Source organism: Salvelinus sp. IW2-2015, unplaced genomic scaffold (genome assembly GCF_002910315.2).
Source record: "Salvelinus sp. IW2-2015 unplaced genomic scaffold, ASM291031v2 Un_scaffold16461, whole genome shotgun sequence".
Classification (NCBI taxonomy): Eukaryota; Metazoa; Chordata; class Actinopteri; order Salmoniformes; family Salmonidae; genus Salvelinus; species Salvelinus sp. IW2-2015.
In genome coordinates this window covers 150,283-164,491 of record NW_019957597.1, presented here as the reverse complement: position 1 = coordinate 164,491, position 14,209 = coordinate 150,283, and the positions used below count along the sequence as shown (strand labels likewise).

Sequence of the window (14,209 nt, the reverse complement as noted above, 5' to 3'; positions counted from 1 at the left end):
CTGTGTGTGTCGTGTGCTGCCTGTGACTGTGTGTGCGGTGTGTGTGATCGTGTGTGTGGGTCGCTGTGTGGTGTGTGTGTCGTGGTGTGTCTGTGTGATGTTGGTGCACGCGATGCCTTTGATCGTGTGTGCACATCTGTGCGCACTGTGTGTGGATTTGAGATAACCATTTGGAGGCCATGGCCAATCCTTTGCGTCATCGTATCGTATGAGTTGGGTGAGATCCTTATCGCTCTGAGGCACCACCTGTGCACCCTTTCAGGAGAGGTGAGGTGGGACCGGGAGACAGTCAAAGGAGACAATAGGAGAGGGGCCGAAGTATAGCACAGGGGATGTCGTGGGGAGCAGGGACGAGACGGAAATGTGGCCTTTTTGAGGGTGGACAGGGGTGGTGAAGAGAGGAGGTAGGGGAGACGACCAGAGAAGGACCACAATAGAGCGACGTGAGAGATGAGGACGCAGGCAGAGGCACAAGAGTAGGGATGGCTATGGTGGAGTGTAGACCGCAGTGGAATGTTCCCCCGTTGCTTCTACAGTGCTGGCCCAGCTGTCCACTAGACCAGAGACAGCGAAGAGAGAGGTAAGGGCCCAGCTACCCCAGACTCGTTCCATGCTAGATGCCCTGTAAGGAGAGAAGTCTAGTGTGAGTATAGAGAGAAGGAGACGCTCAATTTCTGAAGGTATGATACTTTAATGAATGTATACTGAAGTATTCATTTACAATAAGAGTTAGGTAATATCTTGGAGAAAGAGAAAATATATTGCCATCAGTACTCTACTGTCTCTCTTTCACACACACACACACACACACACACCACACCACACACACACACACACACACACACCACACACACACACACACACACACACACACACACCACACACAACAACACACACACACACATAGTGACACACACACACATGACACCACCTGAGAACAAATGCCAGACCTGCGCAAGACTTTTTTGACAAGATCACCACAAACTGTGCACCACCAACAGAAAATAACGAGGGGAAAAACGATGTTTTTCCGTCCATCAGTTGAGCGTATCAGCACTCTCTGTGGTTCTCTGTGCTTCGTTACAATGGAAATCGAGGACGATGGTATGGAAGTGTCTCCACACATGCTCTCCACCAAAGACTGTGGCCTTATTATTTAAATATGACCAAATCATTGTTCCTTCCTTTCTTGATCAATCCCTCCCTCCTTGCTTCAAGTAGTGCTACAACAGGGACCTCTTTTCAGAAGAAATCTATAGAGCTAGTCACTTAACACTGCCAAATCTTCTATGTCATTACGCAGTGGCTAAAAAGAAAGGCTAACTCCAACCAGCTCTGATTAAGCCTGGATACCAATAAAGGAACACTGTGACATCTGCCAGAACCACTGCTCATGTTCGGGGAACTTTTTCAATAGAGGGAGAAGACCACAGCCTCTAACTCATCCTCATTTGATGGTGCTGAGGAATCAGATCTTGTCCAACTTTTGTCGCTATTTTGCTTTGAAATAAGTGTTCCTTTACTCCAGATTGATTTTATTGGTGTTTTGTTCTTAGTTTGCCGGAGGACTGTTTTAGTGATTTGTGTTGTGCTGTGTGTTGGTTTAGTGCTGCTCCAAATGGGTGCTTATCGGTGAAATCAATAAACCCCCCTTCTATACCACCTGGTCTAATTCCTTTAAAGGGTCAACGAGAAGGTCCCAATGTTGCTCTTGTGTTTCAGAAATAAAGAAACATTTACGCTTTCTTTCAACACATACTCTTTGCTCGGCTATCTCTCTTCTCTCTCTTGTCTTTCTCTCTCTCTCTCTCTGTTTACCTCTTCTCCATTCCAGGCTTTGCCCCATCCATTTGCCATAACAGTATTTGAGGATAGCCTATACTGGGACAGACTGGCACACAAGAGCATCAACCAGTGCCAACAAGTTCACGGGCAAGAACCAGGAGATCATCAAGAAACAAGCTACATTTCCCCATGGAGTATCACACACACTGCACCCGCAGGGACAAACCCGCAGGGCAGTCAGACACGCACGGACACACCACACACACCACACACCACACACACACCACACACACACACACACACACACACACACACACACACACACACACACACACACACACACACACACACACACACCACACACACACACACACACACATCTACAGATAAACTCTTTCGTCAGTAACACACTTGCACACTCACTCAGTCAGTCACTCACTCACTCAGTGCTTCTAACTCTCCCCCCCTCTCTTCTCCGAAGGTGGGCGTAACCGATGTGGGACCAACAACGGGGGCTGCAGCCACACTCTGTCTCCCTGGCAAACAGACCCTATACCTGTGACTTGCCCCACGGGCTTCAAGAAAGTGGACCAGCATAACTGTGCCCTGAGTGAGTACTACTACTGGCCTACAAGAAACACACTTTAGAGTAGAACACTAGAATATTTGCTTTGATGTTCTTATGTGATGATTTAGAGTTGTAAATCTTTTTGAGTTCATTTAGTCATTACTTTATTCTAAGTATAAACTCAATGTTTGCTAACTACATTTTCAGTCCAGTTAGCTGATGATTGCAACAGAGCAAACCACTTTCAAACTAATATTTTCATTATCTTCAGCACACAATAGCAGTGTCTACATATGTGAAAACGGCATCATATTATGTCATTTTATATACACTAATTTTTAATTAACCGTGATTTTTAAAACACTATGAGATTTGACGTGAGAGAGCAAGGAAATACCCTCCCTCTGGCTGGAACACTCGTTCCAGGTTTTTGGAGAAATCACGTTTTCTTACTTTTAATCCTACCTAAGCACAGGGGAGCATTTTTTAGCACACTCTTCTGCTTGTCTTGCTCTCTATCTAGCCCTGTTTTCACATATGTAGACACCGGTTTGGTGCTGGTGATAATGAATATGAGGTTGAAAGGTGGCCGAAATTGCGCCGTCACTAGAAGCCAACAATACATTGCTTAAATTCTAAGGGGTACGTGAGTGTGGACAATTCGAAACGAAGCCATTGGTGTATGTTGTTGTGTGTGTTGTGAATGACCCGTTGTTAAACCTAAGAACACTGAACAGAAGACTTTGGTCTTGATCAGGTCCTTGACAAGTTCCTGCTTTTTGCCGAAGGACGGACATCCGACGAATCAGCTTCGACACCGCGAGGACATGTCGGATGACGTCATCCCGCTGGCCAACGTACGCAACGCCGTGGCACTGACTGGCACGCCGAGGAGGGCTTCATCTATTGGACTGCACGTCACCACCGACTCCAATCAACCGGGCCACGATGCGAGACGGGCTCTGTGTGTGTGTGTGTGTGTGTGTGTGTGTGTGTGTGCGTTAGTGCATGCCCTGTTGGCCCTCTGAGTTTTTTGTGACAAGATACTAGACCGCAACACCAGGTCCAGTGACCCTCCCTGTCATTAGGGGCCAGGTAAACTGATCCTATATATGGGGTTCAGAGGGCAAAAAGCACCTGGGGCTCATACCAGGCTGAAGCAGCACTGATCAGAGTAGGGATGTCAAATGTTCAGCCTGCTGCACATACCCCATGGAGGCTCTAGTCTAGAGCGCCCGGTTAAATTGTGTTTGAGATCATTTTTAAACTGTTAAATGAGTGAGAAATATATGTTTGTGAGTGGGCAACATATACCAAATTGTATATTGCGCTCTCTCCCACCTCTGTCCCTCACTCTCTAGTGCGGACCCCCTGTGCGGTGGATAATGGGGGCTGCAGTCACCTGTGTCTGTTGGCCCCACCCCCTAAAGGCTCCAGCTGTACCTGTCCTACTGGCATCAACCTTCAGCTGGACGGAAAGACCTGCGCACACGGTAACATAGCAACAATATCATATTATTATACCACCAGCACCCATTGTACAACAACCCATGGTACATTGGATGTTTTGGTGCCTCTGCAATTTAGACACCTGCTGGAGGACCTTATTACTGATGAATGACCTTGTTGTGTTTCTGCTTGCATTTTGTATTTTCTGAAATTCAGAGCTCTTCTGTAAAAGAGACCTTGGTCTCAGTATGACTACCTGGTAAAATAAAGGTTTTAAAAAAAAAAAATAACAATATACCACATATCTCATCACCTTAACACAATTAACTACAGAGATATTGATGCGTGTAAATAAACTACGTCTTCCAAGATACTGCAAGTAGATTGATGACAATGGTTCGTTGATATAACAAAATATTGTCTCATCGTTGATTTAAAGGAGAGAGAGAAAAAAACATAGTTTAGTATTTGTTCATTAGCACGCTGTTGATTCGGTCCCAACAACTGTGCATGTCAGAAGTCAAGTTTTCAAGATGGAGCACTTTCAGTAAAAATCTTAAAGTGGGATGATAATGTGTTTTGCATTAGCATCACACTCTTTGCTTTGTACTATATGTGCTCGATCTTGAAAACGTTACTGCTGACATCTATTAATTTACTACCTTCACCGTTAAGGCCCAAGCTGTGATACAGTAGTTGCAGCCCATTGATTCTTAAAGAATATCACTTACCAATGCCTCATACACTTAGTTCAACTGTATAACCTCTTCATAAGATGAAATATAAGGTGGTTTTATGCCATGTCCTGTACTCTCCATACTGATAGTGTTGTGTCTCTTGGTTGTAGGGATGAGTAGTTTCCTGATCTTTGCACGGCGTACCGATATCAGGATGGTCTCTCTGGACATCCCCTACTTTTCTGACGTGGTGCTGGCTGTCAACGGATCCATGAAAAACACCATCGCCATCGGGGTGGACCCCAAAGAGGGTATGTGTGTGCATCTGTGCGTGTGTTTCAGCTTTTCTGTGATCTCAGTGTGGTATGAACAGGAAACTGAGGAAGGTCTGCACTTACACTACTGATCAAAAGTTGGGGTCACTTAGAAATGTCCTTGTTTTTGAAGGATTTTTTTTTGTCCATTTAAAATAACATCRAATTGATCAGAAATACAGTGTAGACATTGTTAATGTTGTAAATGACTATTGTAGCTGGAAATGGCAGATTTTTTATGGAATATCTACATAGGTGTACAGAGGCCCACTATCAGCAACCATCACTTCTGTGTTCGATTGTCAGGTTGTGTTAGCTAATCCAAGTTTATCATTTTAAAAGGCTAATTGATCATCAGAAAACCCTTTTGCAATTACGTTAGCACAGTTTTTCCAGCAGCAGACTATGATCAATAATGTCAGAAGCTGTACTGAAGTCTAACAAGACAGCCCCTACAATAATTGAATAATTCATTTCTCTCAGCCAATCATCAGTAATTTGTGTAAGTGCTTTTTGAGTGTCCTTCCCTATAAGCATGCCGAAATTCTGTTGTCAATTTGTTTACTGTAAATTTTTACTAAGGGTTGGTAACAGGTTGATTGGTCAGCTATTTGAGCCAGTAAAAGGGGCTTTACTATTCTTGGGTAGTGGGTAGCACACACTTTCTAGTAGGCTTAAATTGAATATGTGGCAAATAGGAGTGGCAATGTTGTCTGCTATTATCCTCAGTAATTTTCCATCCAGATTGTCAGACCCCAGTGGCTTGTCATTGTTGACAGACAACAATATTGTTTTCACCTCTTCCACACTGACTTTACGGAATTCAAAAGTACAATTTGTGTCTTTCATAATTTGGTCCGATATACTTAGATGTCTAGTGTTGCTGGCATGTCATCCTTAAGTTTGCTTATCTTGCCAATGAAAAAGTCATGAAAGTAGTTTGCAATATCAGTGGGCTTTGTGATGAATGAGCCATTTGATTCAATGAATGAAGGAGCCGAGTTGGCATTTTCTCCTAAAATGTAATTTAAGGTGCCCCAAAGCTTTTTACTATCATATCATTTATCTTTGTTTCATAGTGTAGTTTATTTTTATTTAGTTTAGTCACATGATTTCTTAATTTGTACGTTTGCCAATCAGTTGGGCTGCCAGACTTAATTGCCATACCTTTTGCCTCATCCCTCTCAACCATAKAATTTTTCAATTACTCATCAATCCAAGGGGATTTAACKGTTTTTACAGTCATTTTCTTAATAGGTGTGTGCTTATTAGTAACTGGAAAAAAGTATTTTCATAAATGCGTGAAGTGCAATTCCTGTGCTGTTTTTAACTACCCTGGTAGGTTAATTGACAACCTGATCCAGGTTACAGTTTGAAGTTTTTATCTGAGTGGGTAGCGTGATGATAGCCAGTCAATATTTAAATCACCCAGAAAATATACTTTTCTCTGTTGATATCACATACATTATCAAGCATTTCACATATAGTATCCAGATTCTGACTGTTTGCACTTGGTGGTCTATAGCAGCTTCCCACAATAATGGGCTTTATGTGAGGCAGATTAACCTGGAGCCATATTACTTCAACAGTATTTAACATTAGATTGTCTCCAAGATTTACAGGAATGTGGTTCTGAATATAGACCGCAACACCACCTCCATTGGCATTTCAGTCTTTTTGGTACATGTATTAACCATGTATTGCTACCACTGTATCGCCAAAGGTATTATCTTAGTGAGTTTCAGAGATAGTCAGAATATGAATGTCATCTGTTACAAGCAAGTTATTGACTTCATGGACCTTGTTTCTTAAGTTCTTATGTTAATATGGGCTATTTAGATTTTTTTTTAATGCTTTACTGAGAAGCTTATCAGAGGTAGACTTACTCATGTTATTTACATTGGAGCTGATAGTGCAGGGTGAGCTGCATAAAGGGGTCTTCCTACTATTGCACACTGCCTCAGTGCTTACCGTGTAACTGGTTTATAGGCTCATGATTACTGCTTACAATAGCTGTAGGATAAACAGATGTATTCGGTGCAATTAGGGGTACATAAATTAAATTACTTACATTGTGTTTGCCAGTGCCCCTAAGATCATGTACATTTGATGCAGCATTATGACAACTCATTGTCACAATGGTAGGGATTAACTGAGCTGGTCTTGGATCATTCCTGTCGAGTATCTTCTGTTACCAGAGATATCAATAAATGTGACTTTAGCTAGCCAGATGTGTAATGCCAGCGTCTTCTGAATCTTTCACCTCCAACGATGGTACTGGACATGAAATTATTGGCCGTTTTTTAGAGTCTTTTAATGCTAAAATCAGTTCTTTCAAATCAATTTTCAAATGTTCCGAGCTAGCCCTCCTGATGTCGTTTGACCCCACATCAACTATGACAGTGTCAGCTCCCGGCATCTGTGGTAGAACAGACGGAAGCAGCCTTGTCCTTATGTCCTGTGCTCGTGCTCCTGGGTAGCACAGGGTTTTTGCCTTGGGGACCGAGATGTTTCTCACCATAGAGCTGCCTATGATGACAGCTGGTGATGTTGAATGGGCCGGTCTCTCAGGCAGCCTCACGGTCTGGTGAGCTCCGAGGATCTGAACCCGAGGTAGAAGCCACCGAAGAGGGAGATCGAACCGAGGATGAAGACGCAGGTGCCTCCAGATCCAGGGAGGCAAAGCTGTTTCTGGTCTGTGTCAGTTCCTTGCTCAACATCTCCATGGAGACCCCCGTTGCCAGAGGATGCCTTCTTCGACTTCCATGGCCAGTGACGTACCTCCATGGCTGGTTGGTTGAGCCGAGAACAGCTCCGTTCTCCAGGGAAGGAGGAGATCCCTTCGGGGATGGAATCCTGCCTAGCACTGGCCAGTCGGCTGTGGAGAGCCGACATGGCAAAGAAACTTCCACCAGACCAGAGCGGCATCTGGCTACTGGGGTGGAAGAAAAATAAAAAGTAGGTAGGCGTGGGTTCCCTAGTAACTTATGTAAGTTTGTTACTTGCTTACTAAGAGTAGCTACTTCGCTCCTGTACTCCTCCGCGAGCAAGCAGTTGCTACATTGAAAGTCAGCGCGGTCCACATTGTCCCGGAACAAAGCAAAGTAAACACAGCTCCTGCAACGCTGGAAACGTTCAATAGCGGCCTCCATTTGAGACCACCGAGCTAGGCGGAATCCCTAGACAGATAGCAGCACTCACAGCAATTTAGTCCAACAGAGCCGCAGGATTCAAAATAAAATAAAAGTATATAAAAACACTGTCAGCTTTTAAACCGAGGTCTTTAGTTCAGGTTTCGGCGTTCGACAGCGTTCAACAACAACAAACATACGGCGCGCTCTGATGACGTAGTAGTGTCACCTGGATGTTATTTTAATGGACTTTCTCTTTCTTTTTTTTTCAAAAAGAAGGACATTTCCAAGTGACCCAAACTTTTGAACGGTAGTGTAGGTTTTGCAGTAAAAATAAATAGTAATGTATTACATCTTTTGGACCAGACGTGTCCTTTTTTTTATTTTTTTTATTGTGATCTGAATGTGGTGTGGTGGTTGGGGCCGTTTAAGATGAGGAAGCACAATTTTGACCATGGCCTTATTTCTATTACAGCATATTGGATGACTGTCATTCATATTTCATTCACCCAGCTCAATGTAACATCAATATGTTAAGGCTACTACATGATACCTACATTTTCTAAATAACCATCATGAAGTTGCTACATCCTATCCTACGAATTAAAGTTTACCACGTACGTGCACAGGTCGAGAGAAATGTTTTAGTAATCAAGGTGACAGACAGTGAATGACGCATTCAATACAGCCTTGCACACTTTCTACACACTACACACTTTTCCCTACATTTAGCTGATCTAGGGTGTAATCATTAGTCCAGCAGTTGCAAACGAGAGTTTCTATTGGACAAATTCAGGTATGTTGATCCCCATTTTGTAGCGTTTGCTTCCATTTAAGAAACGTTTTTCAACAGAATCGGTGGAATTAACACACCTCTGATCACCCGCACACACAGTTCACTTTCATAGCAGRCACAGACAAACAGCATGATCACTTTGCCCGTTGTATAATTCTTTCTCGCATATACGCTGTGAACCTCTCTCCTTTTCCCTTCGCTTGTCAACTTCATTGCACAACCCATTAGCTGTTTGTGACCAGGCGGGGGGAAAAATCAGGTCAAACCTTCATAGCATAACCGCTACACACAGTCTACATTGTTGTCACCATATTTGCTAATGTCATAGTCAACATAGCTAATAGAACTAACGTGTTAGTAAACCCGCTATAATTATGCAGTGTACAGCAAGCAGTTTAGCAGCTACACCGGCGGGCCCCGGTGGCAATACATTTATAAAACCAAAAGCTTATCTTGACTTGAAATAGATCCTGTGTTGGATAGCCATAGCCAGCAAGTTAACATAGCATCCCTCTCTGTTTGAGCCGAGTGTTTGAGTAGACTTAACTAGCTAGCTGCATTCATTAGCTAAGAAAGTGAATATTTTTTTATATATATATATACAGTTGAAGTCGGCAGTTTACATACACCTTAGCCAAATACATTTAATACATTTAATCCTAGTAAAAATTCCCTGTCTTTGGTCAGTCAGGATCACCACTTTATTTTAAGAATGTGAAATGTCAGAATAATAGTAGAGAGAATGTTTATTTCAGCTTTCATTTCTTTCATCACATTCCCAGTGGGTCAGAGGTTTACATACACTCAATTAGTATGTGGCAGCATTGCCTATATTTGTTTAACTTGGGTCAAATGTGTCGGGTAGCCTTCCACAAGCTTACCACAATAAGTTGGGTGAATTTTGGCCCATTCCTCCTGACAGAGCTGATGTAACTGAGTCAGGTTTGTAGGCCTCTTTGCTTGCACACGCTTTTTCAGTTCTGCCTTCAAATTTTCTATAGGATTGAGGTCAGGGCTTTGTGATGGACACTCCAATACCTTGACATTGTTGTCCATGCCATTTTGCCACAACTTTGGAAGTTTACTTGGGGTCATTGTCCATTTGGAAGACCCATTTGCGACCAAGCTTTAACTTCCTGACTGATGTCTTGAGATGTTGCTTCATTATATCCACATAATTTTCCTACCTCATGAAGCCATCTATGTTGTGAAGTGTACCAGTCCTTCCTGCAGCAAAGCACATGATGCTGCCACCCCCGTGCTTCGTGGTTGGGATGGTGTTCTTCGGCTTGCAAGCCTCCCCCTTTTTGCTCCAAACATAACGAAGGTCATTATGGCCCAACAGTTCTATTTTTGTTTCATCAGACCAGAGGACATTTCTCCAAAAAGTACGGTCTTTGTCCCCATGTGCAGTTGCAAACCGTAGTCTGGCTTTTTGTATGGCGGTTTTGGAGCAGTGGCTTCTTCCTTGCTGAGCGGCCTTTCAGGTTATGTCTATATAGGACTCGTTTTTACTGTGGATATAGATACTTTTGTACCTGTTTCCTCTAGAATCWCACAAGGTCCTTTGCTGTTGTTCTGGGATTGATTTGCACTTTTCGCACCAAAGTACGTTCATCTCTAGGATACAGAACATGTCTCCTTCCTGAGCAGTATGACGGCTGCGTGATCCCATGGTGTTAATACTTGCATACTATTGTTTGTACAGATGAATGTGGTACCTTCAGGCGTTTGGAAATTGCTCCCAAGGATGAACCAGATTTGTGGAGGTCTACAATTTTTTTCTGAGGTCTTGGCAGATTTTTTTTTGATTTTCCCATGATTTCAAGCAGAGAGACACTGAGTTTGAAGGTAGACCTTGAAATACATCCACAGGTACACCTCCACAGGTACACCTGCAATTGACTCAAATTATGTCAATTAGCCTATCAGAAGCTRCTAAAGCCATGACATCACAAAATGTCAGTTCGTGCTGCAAGATAGGTTGGTGGGCATTCTCAGAAAGTTGTCATAATTACTGTGTAAGTCTGTGGAAGAGGGTGAGAACCACGAGCGTCCTAGATTTTGTATTGAAGTCAAGGTACCCAGAGAAGGACGGAATCTAGCTGGCCTCCGGCTTCACCATGGTACTACCCCAGAGAGTACTGTTGAGGCTACTGTAGACCTTCATTACAAAACTGTGTTGTAATTAATTATTTGGTGACGTGAATATAGTTAGTATAGTTGTATCTATAAAGGATACCTTTTTAATGTTTCACTGATGTGCACACGCTGTTCCATTTGCACGCACTAACACTAAACAGTGACTAACAGGATGTCTTTGAAACCTTGCTGTGTGTGTCTACTGCCCCCTGCAGGTAAAGTGTACTGGTCAGACAGCACACTAAAGAAGGTGAGTAGAGCTAACATCAATGGGACGGCTCAGGAGGATATCATCGCTACAGGTGAGGGAAATAATCAATCAACTTTATTTCATAAAGCAAAACATATCTGAATCACATTACAGATAGTACTAGGCTAGTGTCTTTTTTGTCTTTCTGCTGTATTACAGAGGAATATTCATCTATATTGTCAAACAAATGATCTGTTGCACTGAACTATTTCAACTTCTATACTTCTGCATACCCTTCGTTTCTCACCTTTCTCTCTCACTTCCTCTCATCCTTTCTCTTCTCCCTAACTTTATCTCCTTCGCTCCTTTCTTCCACACTTCCTCTTTCTTTTTCTTTCTTTCTTTCTTTGTTTTCCTTCCTTCCTTACTTCCTTCCTTCCGTCTTCCTCTCTCTTTCTCTCGTTCTCCAGGTCTGATAACCACTGATGGTCTGGCGGTGGATGCGGTGGGTCGAAAGATCTACTGGACTGACACCGGAACGAACCGGATCGAGGTGGCCAACCTGGACGGCTCCATGAGGAAGGTTCTGATCTGGCAGAACCTTGACAGCCCACGAGCCATCGCCCTCTACCACGAGATGGGGTAAGGAATTAGAGTTTGGCTGTCAGTCAATTAAGGTTCACTGTGCACAGCAGTGTGTTTAGCTCCAGGTGCTGATTTTACACTTGTTTTTCAATTAAAATTGCATTTTTACTATCAATTTACTGCATAATCATATGCAGACTGTTAGTTAGTTGCTGTGAGAGAGTTAGTTCCTGTGTGTTTTATTGCAGGGCAATAAAAGTTTACCCGTCATGAATATTTAGATTGGGCAATAGTTAGCCCTCCTTTGTCGGTCTTCTAACGACTTCCTGTGTGACATTCATTTCTCTCTTTCCTCCAGGTATATGTACTGGACAGACTGGGGCGAACATGCTAAGTTGGAGCGGTCAGCGATGGATGGCTTGGACCGTTTGGTTCTGATCAGTAACAACCTAGGCTGGCCTAACGGACTGGCCATCGACAGTGCCGGCTCACAACTACTGTGGGCCGACGCTCACACAGAGGTCAGTCGCCCTATCCGAAAATCTAAAGCTCCCGAGTGGCGCAGTGGTCTAAGGCACTGAATCTCAGTGCTAGAGGTGTCACTACAGACCCTGGTTCGATTCCAGGCTGTATCACAACTGGTAGTGATTGGGAGTCCCATAGGGCAGCGCACAATTGGCCCAGTGTCGTTTGGGTTTGGCCGGGGTAGGCCATCATTGTAAATAAGAATTTGTACTTAACTGACTTGACTGGTAAAATAACATTTTAATAAATAATGCAACCAATCCTGAGAGCTACAGAGTGTGCAGGCTTTTGTTCCAGCCCAGCTCTAACACAGCTGGGTCATGTTTAAAGTAGGACTCACCATAGCGAAATCATTTTGCCACTGAAATGACAGGTATGTGTTCCTATTGGAGAAGAAGAATGGAGAATCTTCATAGAATTTTTTTTTTAAATCCAGGACTAGGCTTATTCTGTGTCTGGGAAACCGGCCTATTGAGTCAGTGAATTAACAAAGGTTTACCCTCCCGTAGCGCATCGAGGCGGCAGACCTGAACGGGCTGAACCGCCGAACCCTGGTATCCCCAGTCCAGCACCCGTACGGTCTGACCATACTAGGACCACACATCTACTGGACCGACTGGCAGAGCCGTAGCATCCAGCGGGCTGACAAAACCACCGGCGCCAACACCATCACTGTATGCAGCAACCTGCCCGGGCTCATGGACATACAGGCCGTGGATAGAGAGAAGCCACTGGGTGAGTGTATCAATGGCACACTGGCCTCGGAACAGCAAAGAAGGAAGGTGTGGGTAGGGGTTTGCCTTCGTTTAACCTCGTCCCCAGGCTATTGCGCATGTCCCATAAAAGCCTTGTACATCAACCATTCAAAGTTGGTCTTAGTGGGAGTGACCATAGAACTATATGGGAGTGACCTTACTTGTCATCATTTCATTTTAGAAAATCACACGACTGTAAAAAATCTGGTAAGGTTGTTTGGTTGGTGTGTGTTTGGAATTGAGTGGCACTTACTCATTTGCTGTCCACCATTTGTCCCCTGTATTCTCTATTTATTGTTTGTCTTCCCTCTCTCACTTCACTTTCAATGGAATCAGTTGGCTGTATGTATTGGGAATGTCTTGAAACCAGTAAATATTCTGCTGCTACCCCTATTTGTGTACCTGCACAAAAGTATGACTTGGTTTGCTCCTTCCTCCCCCTCTCCAGGTTTCAATAAGTGTGGTAGAAGGAACGGGGGCTGTAGCCACATGTGTCTGCCCCGCCCCAACGGTACTTCCTGTGCCTGTCCCACCGGCATCCTCCTCAAGGGGGACGCCAGGTCATGTGACGACTCCCCCGAGACCTACCTGCTCTTCTCCAACCGGGTCAGCGTGCGACGCATCTCCCTGGACACAAATGACCACACGGACGTGCATGTGCCCGTGCCCGAGCTGCACAACGTCATCTCGCTGGACTACGACAGCGTGGACGGGAAGCTGTACTACACCGATGTCAGCCTTGATGTTATCAGGCATGCTAAAAAAGACACGCCCACACAATATACACTGAGTGTKCAAAACAWTAGAAACACCCTTCTWATATTGAGCTGCACCTACTTTTGCCCTCAGAACAGCCTCAATTTGTTGGGGCATGGACTCTTCAAGGTGTCAAAATGTTCCACAGGGATGCTGGCCCATGTTGAACTCTAATGCTTCCCACAGTTGTGTCAAGTTGGCTGGTAGTGGATCTCTAAACCAAATAGATCGTTCCATCTCATCTCACAGATGCTCAYTTGGATTGAGATCTTGTGACRGCGCAGGCCACTGCAGTAAGCGGATTTCACTYTCATGTTTGTGGAACCATTCCTGGACAATCCTAGCCTTGTGACTAGGGGGCATTATCCAGCTGAAAAAATATATATTTGCAGATGGATACATAGCTGCCATGAAAGGATGCACCTATTTGGCAATGATGTTTAGATATCCTGTGGCATTCAAACGTAGCTCCACTTTTATCAAGGGACCCAATGTGTGCCATGAAAACACACCCCACACCATCACACCACCACCAT

The 14,209-nt window shown here is 44.0% G+C and overlaps 1 pseudogene; it reads left to right on the top strand.

Moving 5' to 3' along the window:
* LOC112080727 (low-density lipoprotein receptor-related protein 4-like) overlaps window positions 1–14,209 on the top strand; it is a 145,629-nt pseudogene that overhangs the window by 112,571 nt on the left and 18,849 nt on the right.